The following is a 16,644-nucleotide window of genomic DNA, read 5'->3' on the forward strand; positions in this document are numbered from 1 at the left end:
CAGCAATGTAGTCCTTCATTTATACGTATGCTTGACTCTACGTTTTGGCACAGAAAGCCTGGATGGTTGCGGAACAGTCGAGCAATTATTACCCATATGTAGGTTAGGTAATTCACCAATTCGGATTCGGCCTTAGGACGAACCCGAATTGGTGTCTACAGCTACGGCTACGGCTGTTGCTTAGTATGTTGCTAAGGACGTCCTATATACCCCAACGCATGGTGACACGGAAATCTAGCCGTAGCCGTAGCTGTAGCCGCGTATTCGGATATGGATTACGTTACAACAAAGCTTGGTTGAAATAAAAAGTCGTAAGGTGGATCCACACATAATATAACCATGCGCCCACAATTGTATCACCTGAACAAGCTGAGGTCGTTGTAGGCCTAAAAAAGATCTCCCTGACTATGACGTCCATTTTGTCTCACAGGAAAGCTCGGGGGATGTAAAGGATGGGCGGGGCTTATCATTATGTATAAATAGACTGGTATTAATTAAATGTACATTTTTACTTAATTTAATAAAAATTTAAAAAACATATTTACCAAACTTAACTAAAAAAGCCGTTGAAGTATTGGATTGCTTTGGCAATTTGTTTTTGGCAGTGATCAACTTTGAAACTTTCTGTTCATTTATTTAGTTTGATAAAATTGGTCGTTGAACTTCAAAACAAGGAAATACCACTCGGTGAAACTGGAACAGGATTTGTGATACCATAAAGGCGCAGCTTCCAAGTTGAACGGACGAATATTCTGTATCTAGACAAACATTAACAACGATCTGTAGTCATTAAATAATATTGCGATTATGAAGTGTGCCTGAATTGTCCAGGAATCCTCTAGGAGGACCGAGTAACCCGGGAGGAATATCAACGGGTGGATGAGACGACGAAGCCCGGGAGGTGACTGCTGAACGGCACGGTACTTTCTCGTTTTAAGGAATTATACTTCAGCCGAATCATAGTGACTGTGTGCAAGAATTGTTACGCTTATAAGTCAACTATATCGGTGAGTTTTATGGTTTTTTTTTACCCCTTGACCGTTATCACCCTGATATTGAACTAACCGATTGATATCGTGGCATTGTAGCTATAATTATGGGGTATGCTTCGAATTCACGGCCCATCCCAATGTCAAAAAGTTGTTCAGTAGTACTGTTTGACACATTTCTTCGCTCAGAACAAAATTAAGTGGGGCACCAGACACAGTAATGCATACTTAATCTTATTTCGGTTGATAACCTGTTTTTGCTAAGCAAGACTTTTTGAGTTTTTAAAGTGTGTGTGTTGCTACGTGAGGCGGACAAGCACTGTGGACAACAGTGAGGCTAGGTCCCTGGGCCGAATTTCATAGATCTGCTAACCACAAAAAACTGCTTAGCACGAAATGTTTGCCTTGATAAAAACAGGATAACCAACTAAATTTTCACGTGATTTCAAGCAGCAATCAACATCTGAATACAGTAAGCAATGTCCACAAAGGGAAATTTGGTTAAAGTTGGGAAAAGTTTACATTGGTTGATGCAGCCATTTGATTGTTTCAATCATATTTTAAAGACAGTGGAAACTATTGGTAATTGTCAAAATCAAGTCTTCTCACTTGGTGGATTTCAACACATGCATAAAATAACAAACCTGTGAAAATTTGAGCTCGATTGGTCGTCGGAGTTGCGAGATACACTGCAAATTTGTTGGTCAAAAAATGTGTTGGGTAATTGCATTACTAATTAGTTGGTTACAAATAATGGCAGTTGGTTAAAAAAAATCGTTGCCCAACATGTTTGGGCAGAGTTGACCAAAATGTTGGTTACCTGTATGGGTCAGTTTAGAATTTTAGTAGTTGGGCAAAGATTTGCCGAGAAATTGGTCAAAATTATCACAATAACCAATAGTGTTGGGCATGGGTAATTGCATTACTAATTTGTTGGTTACAAATGATGGCAGTTGGTTAAACAAAATCGTTGCCCAACATGCTTGGGCAGAGTTGACCAAATTATTGGTTAACTGGTTAGGTCAATTGAGAATAATCGTAGTTGGGCAAAGATTTTCCAGAAAAGTTGGTCAAAATTATCACAATAACCAATAGTGTTGGGCACAAAGCTTTTGGCTGTCGGGCAAAGCTCCTGGGATTCTCAAGTGTTTTGCCCCGAGACGGTCACAAATTTATTATCACATTAACCAATAGTGTTGGGCACAAAACTTCGGTCAGTGTTGGGCAAAGTTCCCGGGATTCACATTACGAGTGCGCGTCTTGGACACGTCTTCCTGATGTTGCATAACATCCATGTGCACACACACACACACACAGACCCACTCCACACAAGCATCATGGCAGGCGGCGACGAGGAAGTTGGCAAGATTTTGTTAGATTGGGGGATGAGAGTTACTTGTGTTGCGTTGTGTGGTAGTGCATTGTGTTGTGAATCTTCAGATGTTGAATTTATGCTGAATAAATTTAATTGACAAACTCCAAAATATGGTATATTTGCAGCTTATTATTAACACATAATTGGTTTATACCCAACAATTGAGTAAGGGAGCAACCAATAAATAATCCATCATTGCTACTTTTATTGGGTAACAAACTTTGCCCAACACGGTTGCCCAACGTTGGTTCAAATATCAACTGACTACATTATTGGGTAACAAACTTTGCCCAACACGGTTGCCCAACCTTGGTTCAAATATCAACTGACTACATTATTGGGTAACAAACTTTGCCCAACACGGTTGTTCAAACGGATTTGACCAACTTGTTTTGTCAAACTGTTGACCCAACTATTGGATACAGTTTATTGCCCAAACTGTTGGTTAAACGGATTTGACCAACTTGATGTGTAAAACTGTTTACCCAACTATAGGATACAGTTTATTGCCCAAACTGTTGGGTAATCTGATTTGACCAACTTGTTGTGTAAAACTGTTTGCCCAACTATTGGATACGGTGTATTGCCCAAACTGTTGGTTAAACCGATTTTACCAACTTGTTTTGTCGAACTATTTGCCCAACTATTGGATACAATTTAGTGCCCAAACTGTTGGTTAAACCGATTTGACCAACTTGTTTCGTTAAACTGTCTACCCAACTATTAGATATAAGTTTTTGCCCAACCACTGTTGGTTAAGATATGCCCAATAATGTAGTCAGTTGATATTTGAACCAACGTTGGGCACAAAAGTTGGGCAAATTTTGACCAACGAGATTTGCAGTGTAACTATGAAAGAAAAAAACAGCCTTGTCACACGAAGTTGTGTCCTTTCAGATGCTTGATTTCGAGACCTCAAATTCTAAACTTGAGGTCTCGAAATCAAATTCGTGGAAAATTACTTCTTTCTCGAAAACTACGTCACTTCAGAGGGAGCCGTTTCTCACAATGTTTTATACTATCAACCTCTCCCCATTACTCGTTACCAAGTGAGGTTTTATGCTAATAATTATTTTGAGTAATTACCAATAGTGTCCAATGCCTTTAAAGGAACACGTTGCCTTGGATCGGTCGAGTTGGTCTTTGAAAAGCATTTGTAACCGTTTGTTATGAAATGCATATGGGTGGAAAGATGTTTTAAAAGTAGAATACAATGGTCCACACAACATTGCCTCGAAATTGCGTGGTTTTCTTTTTACTTTGCGAACTAACACGGTCGGCCATTTATGGGAGTCAAAAAGTTGACTCCCATAAATGGCTGACTGTGTTAGTCGACGAGGTAAAAGGAAAACCACGCAATTTCGAGGCATGTTTGTGTGGATCATTGTATTCTACTTTTACAACATCTTTCCACCCATATGCATTTCATAACAAACGGTTACAAATGCTTTTCAAAGACCAACTCGACCGATCCAAGGCAACGTGTTCCTTTAATAGACAAACTAACCTATATAAAAAAAAAATTTGAAGTGGAAATTATGACCGAAAAAGCACCCTTGTTGCACAATGTGCGTTTTCATAGATGCCTGAAAAAAGCTTAAGGACTGAAGTATTTTGCAGGCTCAAATAGTTTCGTGAGAAGTTTACCTCTTTCTCATACCCCAGAAGGAGTCGTTTATCACAAGGTTTTAATATACAATGAACAGCTCTCCGTTGCTGGCTACCAAGTAAGTTTGTATGCTGATATATATTTTGAGTAATAAACCAAACGTGGCCAGTGCCTTTAACCCTTTACTTATTCTTATGCGTCTTTGAGGGAACATAACTGAGTTGTTCTTGACAAAAACGAAGGCTTACAATACTTCTTTAAAAGTCTTTATCAAGACCAGTCAGTAAAGCAAACAGCTATTTCACAGATTTATTTCCTGTTCTTTTTTTCTTGATTTGTCTAACAGAAGTTTCGAGTCCTAAATATGGGTGGCCATACTCGGCAAAGACAACATCGGTTAGCCGCTGTTGTAGTTCTCGTTCTTCTATCAACACAGTGTTGCTCACAAGGTAAGTCAAGTCACATGATGTATCAATTACAATGGCTGGGATTGTTTCATACGTGCACAAAATTAACGGACAGATTTTCACTAAATCTTGTTCCGATTGCGCAATCTTTTATGAAACTGAAATATTATTGTAAGTGACCCCGCTTTTTGACCCCAATATACACTCTAAAAATTCCAGGTTCAGAATTTAGGCAGGTTCCAGTTTCCAGGGGTCAAACTGACCCGAGCTTAAAGGCCCTGGGTTCGATTTCACAAAGACAGTCAATACTGATGAGTAGCCCTTTATAACTCCTAAGAAGTTATTAAGGCTTAAAACTTAGAGGCAGTGGACACTATTGGTAATTACTCAAAACAATTATTGGCATAAAACCCCACTTGGTAACGAGTAATGGGGAGAGGATGATAGTATAAAACATTGTGAGATACTGCTCCCTCTGGAAGTGACTTAGTTTTCGAGAAAGAAGTAATTTTCCACGAATTTGATTTCGAGACCTCAGATTTAGAACTTGAGGTCCCGAAATCAAGCATCTGAAAGCACACAACTTCGTGTGACCAGGATGTTTTTTTTCTTCATAGATATCTCAAATTTCCAATAGTGTACACTGTTTTTCCGGCGAGGCCTATATTAAGAAGAGAAACTCGTCCCAACTCGAGATAAGACTTATCTCAACTCTTTGTGAAATCCACCCTTGGACACTATTGGTAATTGTCAAATACAAGTTTTCTCACTTGTTAATCCCAACATTATGCATATAATAACAAACCTGTGAAAACGTTGACTCAATTTGTCATCGAAATTATAAGACAATAATGAAAGAAGAAACACCCTTGCTGCACACATTTGGTTGCTTTTAGATGCTTAGTAAGGTTTCAGGCTTAAAGTATTTTATTATTTGAGTGAGAAATTACCTCTTTCTCATAAACTATATACGTTACTTCAGAGGGAGCCGTTTCTCAGCCTTTGTTATATACTATCAACAGTTCTCCATTGCTCGTTACAAGTAAGCTTTTATGCTAACAATTATTTTTAGTAATTACCAGTAGTGTGCATGTGTCTTTAATTTTTTTAATTTTTTAACCAGTTTCCACGGGTCAGCCTGATCTAGAAGTGGGTCATGTTCCTACTGGATCCAGATACATTCTGCGTCGTTACATGGTCTGCGACTTAGAAGATTGGAATATTAAAAAGGGAATCAATGTGTGGTGAAGAGGTTTTCAACTAGTGGTTTAAACCCACGCCGAGGCCTGGACTTGATAATTTTACCGAGACGAAGTCAAGGTAAATTATCAAGAACCAGGCCTCGGCGGGTTTAAACCACTAGTTGAAAACCGATTCAACACACTTTGGTTCATAAATACCTTTTCGGTCAAAAAACATTTAACACTTTTTGGTCAAAAGGTAAAATAAATGCAAACATTGTAATGATTCAATGATTTATTTCAACACAACACCCCTCCAGCTATGAAATGGTTAGGCCCTCGGGTAAACAACTCCTTATAAGGAGTTGCTGTGCGCGTCGCGCGTATCGCGTGATGTTGCACAATTGTTTCAGCCGTTGCTCTCGACCAATCGAAATGAAGAAACTGTCTTATACGCACAGGTGCAAAGCGCGTGTCACGCCCATGTTATAAAATATGGAAATATTGACTGCTATGAGGGGCACAGTTAAAATTATAGGCCCAAGGTGATGTCAAAACAATGACTATGCCCGAAGCGAAGCTGAGGGCATGTCATGGTTTTGACATCACCGGGGGCCTATAATTTCAACTGTCCCCCGAATAATAAGCAGTCAATATTACTTTTATATACCAAACAATATAGATTTTTCTTATCTGATTGGTTAAAAGATGTCATGAACTGGGCCTTGATTTTGAAGTGTATACAAAAAAGTGTAACTAATAACTTACCAAAATCATGTCTTTCATTTCGCATGAAGATACCAACAATGTTGGTAACAGTTATAATCCAACACGGGTAAAAAATATACCAATCCAACTGGGATCACAGTTAAAATCCAACATCAGTCAACGTCAACAGAAACATATTTACATGTGGTTGATTTCATGTGGTTGTCAACGAGATGAAATCTTGCTTCAGCCATTTTACGCTGCGAGTTTGACATGAACACAAACAACCAAATTTCCCACACAAACTACGTTGACAGGTCGTCTGCGAAAAAAAGGTCGTAGCTACAGTTCATGTAGTTCGCGCCGTGACACGACGAACGTACACAACGCATACACACACATACGCGACCTACATGTAGGAATACAGTGTGTTGAGACTGATCCATTATTTCCAGGGCGGGCATAGTCGATTGACTATGCCCCGGGCATAGTCAATATGACGTCATCTTGAAAGAAAAAGCGGGCATAGCTATTTCCATGACTCCCTTTTTAACCAATCAGATTAGAGGATTCTATATGTGAGGTATATAACACTTTTTACTGGTGTTATAACATCCGTTCAAACAACACCTCGTGATGCCCTCTCGACCAAACAGAATGGACAAACAGTCTAAGGTATTCAGGAATAATGAATAATTATGGTTTGTCAAACAGTAACAGAAACAGTACCCAAAGAGCCGTCGGAATTGGAAGATAATGTATGCTCTGGAGGGCGGACTTGCGGGGACTGTACTGCCATTGATCCCACATGTGGCTGGTGTGCACAACAGGTTAGTGGTGGTTAGTTGGTTACTTATTCCAACGTGCGCACAGCAGGTAAGTGGTAAGTTGGTTACTTATTCCAACGTGGCTGGTGTGCACAACAGGTTAGTGGTGGTTAGTTGGTTACTTATTCCAACGTGCGCACAGCAGGTAAATGGTTAGTTGGTTACTTATTCCAATGTGGCTGGTGCGCACAACAGATTAGTGGTGGTTAGTTGATTACTTATTCCAACGTGCGCACAGCAGGTAAGTGGTAAGTTGGTTACTTATTCCAACGTGGCTGGTGTGCACAACAGGTTTAGTGGTGGTTAGTTGGTTACTTATTCCAACGTGCGCACAGCAGGTAAGTGGTTAGTTGGTTACTTATTCCAACGTGGCTTGTGCGCACAACAGATTAGTGGTTAACGGTTGGGTTACTTATTACAATGTGTACACACAGCAGGTTAGTGGTTAGTTTGTTACTGATTCCCACATGGTGGCTGATGCACACATCGGGTTAGTGGTTACTTAGTAACGTATTCCCTCATGTTGGTCACTTAAACAGTGATTTTATTTCATTGATGTCGTAGCCGTAATTTTGAGTATGGTTCGTTCGTCGTCACTGTAAAAATTACAATAATTTTATTCAAAGATGCCACCAAATACGACAAGTTCAAATAGGCCTATTGTGCCCTTTTTCTTCAAACTTTACCATAAAAGAGTATAAAATAAAACGATACAATATCCGGGGGACCGAATCCCCTTCCACACCGGTACCAACAGTTTATGGAAGTGCGTGGCAGAGCGGTTAAGAGCACCGAAATTAAACAGCAGTGAAACCTGTGTCATTAAGCAAGACACTAATAACCATTGCTTTGGATGGGACGTACGTAAAGCCGTTGGTCCCATGTATGCGAAATACCGAAAATACGTTGGTGTGCGCTGATATAAGTTTGGGGTAAGTTGGGGATACGTCGTTTACGTTAAGAGCACGTTGTGATACGCTGTTAAAGTTTTGAACACGTCGAGCTCGCGATTTTTTTTTTAGCATGTTCAAAATTTCTCGGCGTACTGAACGTGTGCTTCATACGTTCTGCATAAGTTCCCCGTAAGTTCATGGTACGTTGGACACTTACGTTGACATACGCTGGCATACGTTAGAGGAACGTTACTCGTAGGTTGGTATACGTTGATGTACGTCGGTGACTAATTCTACTGTAAGGTATTACCACTTTAAAAATCCACAAACAATATTTCGTTTATATCTCACTGCTTTGGCGTTAGGCATACGTTACTCATACGCTTGCAGACGCTGTGATACGCTGTCATAACTTTGTTATTAGTTAGTGAAACGCTATCAATGCGTTAGTCATACGCTATGTATACATTCAATATGTTATTGATACGCAATGGATACGTCCTTTCCAACACCGATGTCGACCTTTTCGATGCTATTCGTTGGGTAGTTGGACGTTCTTGGACTTTGAAAAGTTTCGAACTATTCTGTGCATACGTTGGCATACGTTCAGGCGATACGCTATGGTGTGACAGGGCCTTATCGCATGTAAAATAACCAGTGCAGTTATCGAAAAGAGAAGGGGTTTGCTCTGGTGTTCATGACTGTGGCTGCTAAATGCACCGTAGCACCTTGTAAACCCTTATGTCTCAGAATTCATAACTTTCAATAACCTCTCTTTCTGCAGGCCTAAAAATGTACATATCCTTTAAGCGCCTTGAGTATGTTCCGCCCCAACTTGATAATCGTCCCAACTATAGTTGGGACTGGTCCCAACTATAGTTGGGACTGGTCCCAACTTGAGTGTTAAAGTTGGACGATTATCAAGTTGGGACGGAACAAGTATATTGTTGGTAGATACATGCGCTATTAGTACAGGTCCCTATGTCAGATATTTTGGTCCAGCTGGATGTTCGTGCAAAAATGGATTTTATTGGCTAACTTGGTCATTTCTGGGGTGCTGATTTAAAAAAAATAAGGTACCATTTTTTTAAAATGGCGTCTTCAACCACGTGACCACAGTGCCAGTCTACTTGTTAATTTAAATCCAGATTTTGAAGATGCAGAGTTTGCAGAGAATCACATTTAAGTGCTTACAATACTTCTTCTTTGCTGGCAAGGTTTGAAATGACTTTTCACCCACTTAAACTACAAAATGAGACCTATCAGTATATAAGTTTAGAATCAGGTTTAACAGATGTACAAAATGTAGCCTGTTATTTATAAAGAATATAAAAGCGAGGTACTGTATAAATAGTTCTCTCAACATGGCTTTTGATTAGTCTATCATAACCAAAAATGTATTAATTGGGATAGTTGCCCCTAAAATAATAAAGTTAAATGGTAACAATTTCCAAGTAAAACCAAAAGGATTTATTTGTTGAGGATGCCCAATGCAAAATCTATTTTGTTTTATTGAATAAATCAAACTTATTCGAAAACAAAAATTAAAAAAAAAGTTATATTCTTTTTCAAATTCCTACCTTAAGAAGAGTTTCGCTCATGTGACCTAGTCCTTGCTTTTCGAATTACAAACCTACAAAAACTCATAGTCTCGTATCATATGATAAAATAAAATTATAGACATAACAAACGTACCATTATTACAGTACCAGTAGGGTCTAACAATAAAGCTTACAACTTGATGCTTTATGGTACAGTGTACTTAAGTATCATTTTTGTAATACATGTACAAAACAAAGCACAAAGTATGCAATTATATTATGCACAGAATCATGTTCGTACAATACGTGTACATCAAACTTGTATAAACTGAACCCTTGATAAAAAAATGTTTATGCTAGGACTACTTCTAAGTTCTAGAAACTAGAAGTATGTTAGGTCATACACCAGAACCTTGTCATACTTGTCATGTCATGATCTACGGTATAACCATGGAGGTAGAAATAGATTTATATTAATCAATATAAGTATAAACCACAATTACTTAGTCACTTTTGGTCACTTTAATTTTGAACCATATCAGTGGTAGACCTAAAAAGTTGATGGTGTGAGAAATAAGAAAAAAGTAGCATCTGCCACATAAAGTTTTAAAAATGTACAACTACCATGTATGATTGAAAGCTATTCTATTTACGTCCACGTCATTGCTGATTAGTGGCATACAATTACAGACACAATCGAATCAAGACAATGTAACCATTGATGGGCTTTATCCATAGAGCTATATCTAGACTCCAGTCTAGACCAGGAATAAGAAACGATTGTGTTTTTTGTAAAACAGTCATGACAGTCCTCGATCATCATGACCTTGGCAATGTTTCTCTGTTTTGTAACAGAAAAAAATTAATTCTTACTTTTGTCATGGAGGTCCTCCATGCTTTTGTCGAAGTATTTATCAGCACAAATCGGAGTCACTGGTGGGAAGTTTTGGTTGTTATTTCCGATCCCTCGAGGGTGACTGATGGATGCGGGAGGGTCACTGATCCGTGTTGCAACTTCTCGACATTGACCTTGTCAATGTCAGTCTTCCGACGCCGGCCCTACAGACGTGGACGGGCAAACCTAAAAAAAACAGTAATTTTATCGCGAAAAAATGTCGCCTTTGGAGTTTGTCTTTAACTACTGTGTCTTGGCACATTCACTTTAGCTAAAGATTACCTTAATTCGTCTATGCCAGAACTATTTATTCTATCAAGCAGCTCTTTCTCGGTCACTCCTGCCACATTCATTTTGCAAACCGATCGATCGTGTACGAACGTTGAACGTTGTTTACTTTTGTGAGCGAGGTGCCAAATTTTTCCCACAGTCCTTTGCTCGCACATGCGCAGTTGTTCAAAATTGCTATCTTAAATAAGGTCTATGCTAAGCTTTTTTAGCAGAGGTCTTGTCAGCCAGGTGAGCAACATGACGAAGAAGGCGGAGTGGCGGCGTTGAATTAGTTGGTTGATTGGGGGGGGGGGGGGAGAGTGGGGGCAGACATGTTCTTTGATCATATTTCGATATTATATTTTCTAGGGAAAGAATCTCCTTCCGGTACCAACAGTTGTAAATACTTTGCTAAGCCCAAATGATTCTTTTCAGGGTTATACTGAAGAGACCGGCTTCCTAAGATGTGATCTACTTCAGAACTTAATCAACAAAACATGCCTCGAGATTACCTACCCAGTCAGCAGTGTTAGCATAGAAGAGGTTTGTACGATTGGTTAGATCTGTATTTGTGGGTAATTGATCTAAGCATCTAAGCAAAAAATTTGCTTAAGCACGAAAATAGCTCGCTTATTTTACACATGTTACTGGCCAAAATTTCATGCCATATACATTGCTTATGACTAGTATTTAGCTGTAGTTTACTTGGCATATAACAATTGAGTGGAGTCTTGGCCGGTAATCTGATTTTACTAACCAATGAATTTTTTGCTTAAGCAAAATTTTGTGCTTAAGCAGCTCTATGAAATTGGGCCCAGTCTTGTCACTTCAGTCTACCTCACTCTACGCATAACATAATAAACTTACGTTAACGATCAATGGAGAGCTGTTGTTAGTATAAAACATTGTGAGAGAAACGGCTCCCTCTGAAGTAACGTAGTTTTCGAGAAAGAAGTAACTTTCCACTAATATATTTGAATTTGATTTCGAGACCTCAGAATTTGATTTTGAGGTCTGAAAACCAAGCATCTGAAAGCACACAACTTATGCGACACAACTTCGTGGGGCAAGGGTGTTTTTCTTCCATTATTTATCTCGCAACTTTGACGACCAATTGAGCTCAAACTTTCACAGCTTTGTTATTCTGTGCATATGTTGAGATAAACCAAGTGAGAAGACTGGTCTTTGACAATTACCGAAAGTGTCCAGTGTCTTTAATAAAAGGCATCCTTAATTTCCTTACCTGAATAATAATACTGCTGTATAACAATAATATTTTGTACTGTGTCCGATTACTTTCGTATGTTTGTAGAACGAAGAGCTAAGAGATGCAGATCCAGTTCTAGGCGATCCCATCCAAGTTGCACCCCAGAAAATCAGACTGAAACTACGACCTGGTAGGTATGACCTTTAGATATGACCTTTAGATATGACCTCAAGTAGGATTAACTGGTCTGTGAAATGCTGCCAGCCTTTGTGTTTTCAAATCAGTGCTAAAGGCTAATCTTTTTGAGTACTAAGCTTTTGCAAAAATGTGTGTGTTTTGGGGCTGCTGCTCTCCTAAAAACATTTTATTTTGTTATTGTTAGTGCATTGCCACCAGCTTCTTGTGTTATCTTTTTTTCTTGTCTTTAGGCCTACCTACAAATTATTGTAGTGTTTCCAGCTTTCATTTTGTTGTTAGCTTTTTATCATTGTCCTGTCCTTGTACAGGTAAATATTTCAGGATAGTTATGCGCTTGTGTATAGGTGCAGCCATATTCCATTTAACTGGGACTGATTTCAATGTTGCAGTTTTGTTTTTTCACTTTACAAATTAAAAGATAACTGGGGCAGCCTCAACCATTTAACTTTTTAGCTTTTTATCATTCCTTAAAATAGGTAAATATTTCAAGATAGTTATGCGCTTGTGTATAGGCGCAGCCTTATTCCATTTAACTGGGACTGATTTCAATGTTGTGGTTTTGTTCTTTTCACTTTACAAAATAAAAGATAACTGGGGCAGCCTCAACTTTTACTTTTTTAGCTTTTTATCATTCCTTAAAATAGGTAAATATTTCAAGATAGTTATGCGCTTGTGTATAGGCGCAGCCTTATTCCATTTAACTGGGATTGATTTCAATGTTGCAGTTTTGTTCTTTCACTTTACAAATTAAAAGATAACTGGGGCAGCCTCAACCATTTAACTTTTTAGCTTTTTATCATTCCTTAAAATAGGTAAATATGTCAAGATAGTTATGCGCTTGTGTATATATAGCTGCAGTCGCATTGCCGTTTAACTGCCATTGATATGTTTTTTTCTTTTTTCTTTCTGTCATTTACAGGTCAACGTGTTAATCTGAATGTATCTGTGCGTCAGGCCAGGGATTATCCGGTGGACCTCTATTACGCCATGGATCTAAGCGGATCCATGAAAGATGATTTAGAAAATCTCAAACAGTTAGCAAATACACTAGGTACGTGTTGACTCTAATTGGGAATTCAATTTGTCCTGACTCGCTTTTAGTCAGTTTGACCCCAATCAGTAGACATGGTCATTTTTCCCAAACCACGGCTTGGTTTTGGGTTGGTGCTCCGTCATCAATTGTGGAGCAGTGTAAAATGTTCACAGTATTTCCGGCTTCCAACATCAAACGGAGCCCGGAGTCTGAGTTGGAGCTGAAGCCAAGGGTGGGAAAATGCCATGGAATCATCATGCTGTTTGAAAAGAAGGTGTTCGTGGTCTGGAAGCCCTCTGTAGTCATCGGATTTATCTGTATTTATCAATTGTTTTCAGCACGGGAGATAGGGGAAATTACGAGAAATTTTCGACTTGGTTTTGGCTCCTTCGTCGAGAAAGTATTATCACCCTTTGTGAATACATCCCCTAGTGGGTAAGTGTTGGATTAATTAATGATAACAATAATAGTAATAATAATTAATAATAAAGGAACATTTATTGCTTTGTTGTTATCAAAGTAAAATAATACTAATAATTTTGGTTAATGTTTTAGTTTATATATATTTTTTAACTGTACTGCGAATTATTAATTTGTTTCCTTATAGCCTTTTGGCACCGTGCCAAGATTGCGAGCCGCCTTACAGCTTCAGAAACCATCTTCCCTTGAACATGAACACAACCTTGTTTTCGGTAAGGAAATATTTGCAGTCATTTGGGGACGCTAGGTGGCAGCAGACTCAATGGACCGATTGCGCTGCCAATGTTTACATGTAGTGGGTGTAGAAAAAAACAGCTACACAGTAAAGACATGGGAAGACTCGTACCGATGGACCATAATTGGCTGTATTTTTAATAAATAACACTTTTAACTAAAAACGGAGCCCTTTTAATAAAGTTGAATATTGTGACATTAATATAAATCACATTTGCTGTTTGATATTCCCAGTATTCTACTACAAAAGAGGTTTCTTCTGAGAGTTTGGTTAGACTACGTAAACTACTGAGGTTTGAGCGAGCTCACGCGCCGTGGACTTTGCGTTGTGCACTGCGTGAAGTTGGGCTGTGATGGGGGAGATCCCGAAGTTGTCCGACTCATAGCTGACAGCTACCCCTTCTAATCAAATAATTTGAGGGTGAAAATAAAGGGATTTGCAGCTTCTTAATGAGATTTTTATTTCAAATATTGGCAGCAAAAACACTACAATGAGGGCAATGTAAAACCACACTTTCCGTGCACAAACACATAACATCATGTGAACATTCTCGTGGAATTTCCTATTAAGTGGAACTGTGTTTACCCATTACTGGCATTGTTCAGCCACCGGTAAGGTCTCATGTTACAAACTCCGGAATATTCTCAGTGATTTCGAGAATTTAGTCTTTTTTGAGCCAAAAATTGCAACAGTATGTATGTCTTTTTAACGCACGTTTATATGCAGTACGCCGTGTTTGTTTACATCTAATAGCCACCATAGGTCACATGACGCACGGAGCGCAATCGGTCTAAAGGCACAAACATAGAGTTATATATAAGAACTAGAGCGCGCACTGGCCTATATACGCGCCCCGGTATGCGAGCAGGCGGCCATTTTCTTAGTTGACAAAACAGCTATAGACCTTTCTTTTGCAACGTCACAGCCCGAGTTTTTGCCAACCCAGATTGGAAAACTATGGAAAGCCGTAAGTGCAAATTGAGAAAAGATCGCTATTTTTGGTAACAATGTAACCAAATTTGTTTATTTTGTTAAAAACAAAACAAATGATAATGAGAGGTATTTTTTTTTATTGAAAGTTTGCAGAAAATGCTGAATTTGGTTAAAACATCTGTTTTTACGATTGAGTGTTTTACTAACATTCGGCCGACTATGCCAACCAAGGCGGTTTGTTTATCAACAAAAGAAAGGTCTATCTCACAGCGTGTGTTTGTGCGGCCATTTTGTAAGTTGAACAAACAGCATCGCGTGAGCGTTCAATAAAAAAAAAACTCAAACGTGTATTTCATATTCAACGCGCGTGCAGAATGACGCGCTTGTCATCTTGCGGTCCCGTGGCGTTTGTGCACGAAGCCAGAGCCGTATATTGGGAGAGTTGCGACATGGGGGGACCAGTTATTAGAGTTGTCGCAACTCTCCCAATATACGGCTCTGCACGAAGCATCACTCGTGCGCCCTCTAGTTCTTATATATAACTCTATGGGCACAAACGACTTTCAGTGCTGGGCACGATATACGCATGTACAACCCATGTTAACTTTATATTTTACGGAATGAAACAATCTTTCCGGTAATTTTGCTTCTAGCAAAAAATAAAACGCATTCCTGCAGCAAAATTACCGTAAAAGTTGTTTCATGCCGTAAAATTTAACATTGGTTTGTACATGTGTATACACGGTTGTGACTGAAATAGCAAGATGTACTTGCATTTCCTTTATTACGTGTATAACGGTAAAATTAAGGAATGTTTCATTTTACGGAGACCGTTAATTTACGATCATTCTTAACAGTGTACTGTCCTCACTACAAATTTTGTAAGTATTTTTTGTTGTTTTCGTTTTCAAGAAAAAAGTAAACGAGACCTCATACTCTGGAAATCTGGATGCTCCCGAGGCCGGACTGGACGCCCTTATGCAGATCACAGTATGCAAAGTAGGTGACATCATCAGGTCAGAAGCTTCATTTCAATGAACCTCAAAAGACTCATGTGCTACTGCGTAAATTCAACCCATGAACCAAAGCCTGTTGTTTTAGGTTAATGTTTTGCTTGAAGGGAGAAAACAAACTAATTTTGCTACTTTAAAAAAAACCCATGCGTTTATGACGAACACTGTTACTTTTATAAAATAAATCGAAAATTCATATGATTGATAGTGAAACTACATCTCCACACCGTAAAACTTCACCAAGGTCAAAGCAAATTAGTAACGCCATGTAATGGTAATCACTAAATGAGTTGGGGTGGTTCTGAAAAGAACCGTTGGTTTTAACTCGACGTTTCGATCAGTATGCTCCGATCGTCTTCTGGAGGAGAAAAAATTGCTATGGTAGCAGTAGACCCCTTGGTTTGTATAGTCTTTTTTAGCAGTGGTCGTCTTAGCCATTCATCGAACAAAAATATGTTGGCTTGTGCCCCCGGATGGTCCATTGGTCAACTTAAAAAAAAATCCCGTGTGGGTCCAACGCACGAGGATCAACCATAAAATGACCTTCTAAACACCCTATCATTTCCTATTTTTGTTTTCTTGTTTTAAGGAATTGATAGGTTGGCTGCCCAAAGCAAGACACATCGTTGTTTTCATTACCGACGACGTGCCCCACGTTGCTGGCGACGGAAAGGTAAGTGGTGCTTTCTTTGGTTTGATTGTATTGCAAGATAAACACAGGAATATTCCACTCTAAAAAAAAATACCGTTGCGTCAACAGCGATCGAACACTAATTATTATTGGTAAATTTGTTATTATCTATTTGTAAATTAATTAAACACAAATTCATTGTTTTGTTTTTATTCAAAA

General features: G+C 38.8%; 1 pseudogene; it reads left to right on the forward strand.

Moving 5' to 3' along the window:
• Window positions 1–16,644, forward strand: part of LOC139949105 (integrin beta-1-like) — a 39,032-nt pseudogene that overhangs the window by 4,294 nt on the left and 18,094 nt on the right.

Source organism: Asterias amurensis, chromosome 16 (genome assembly GCF_032118995.1).
Source record: "Asterias amurensis chromosome 16, ASM3211899v1".
NCBI classification, from domain to species: domain Eukaryota; kingdom Metazoa; phylum Echinodermata; class Asteroidea; order Forcipulatida; family Asteriidae; genus Asterias; species Asterias amurensis.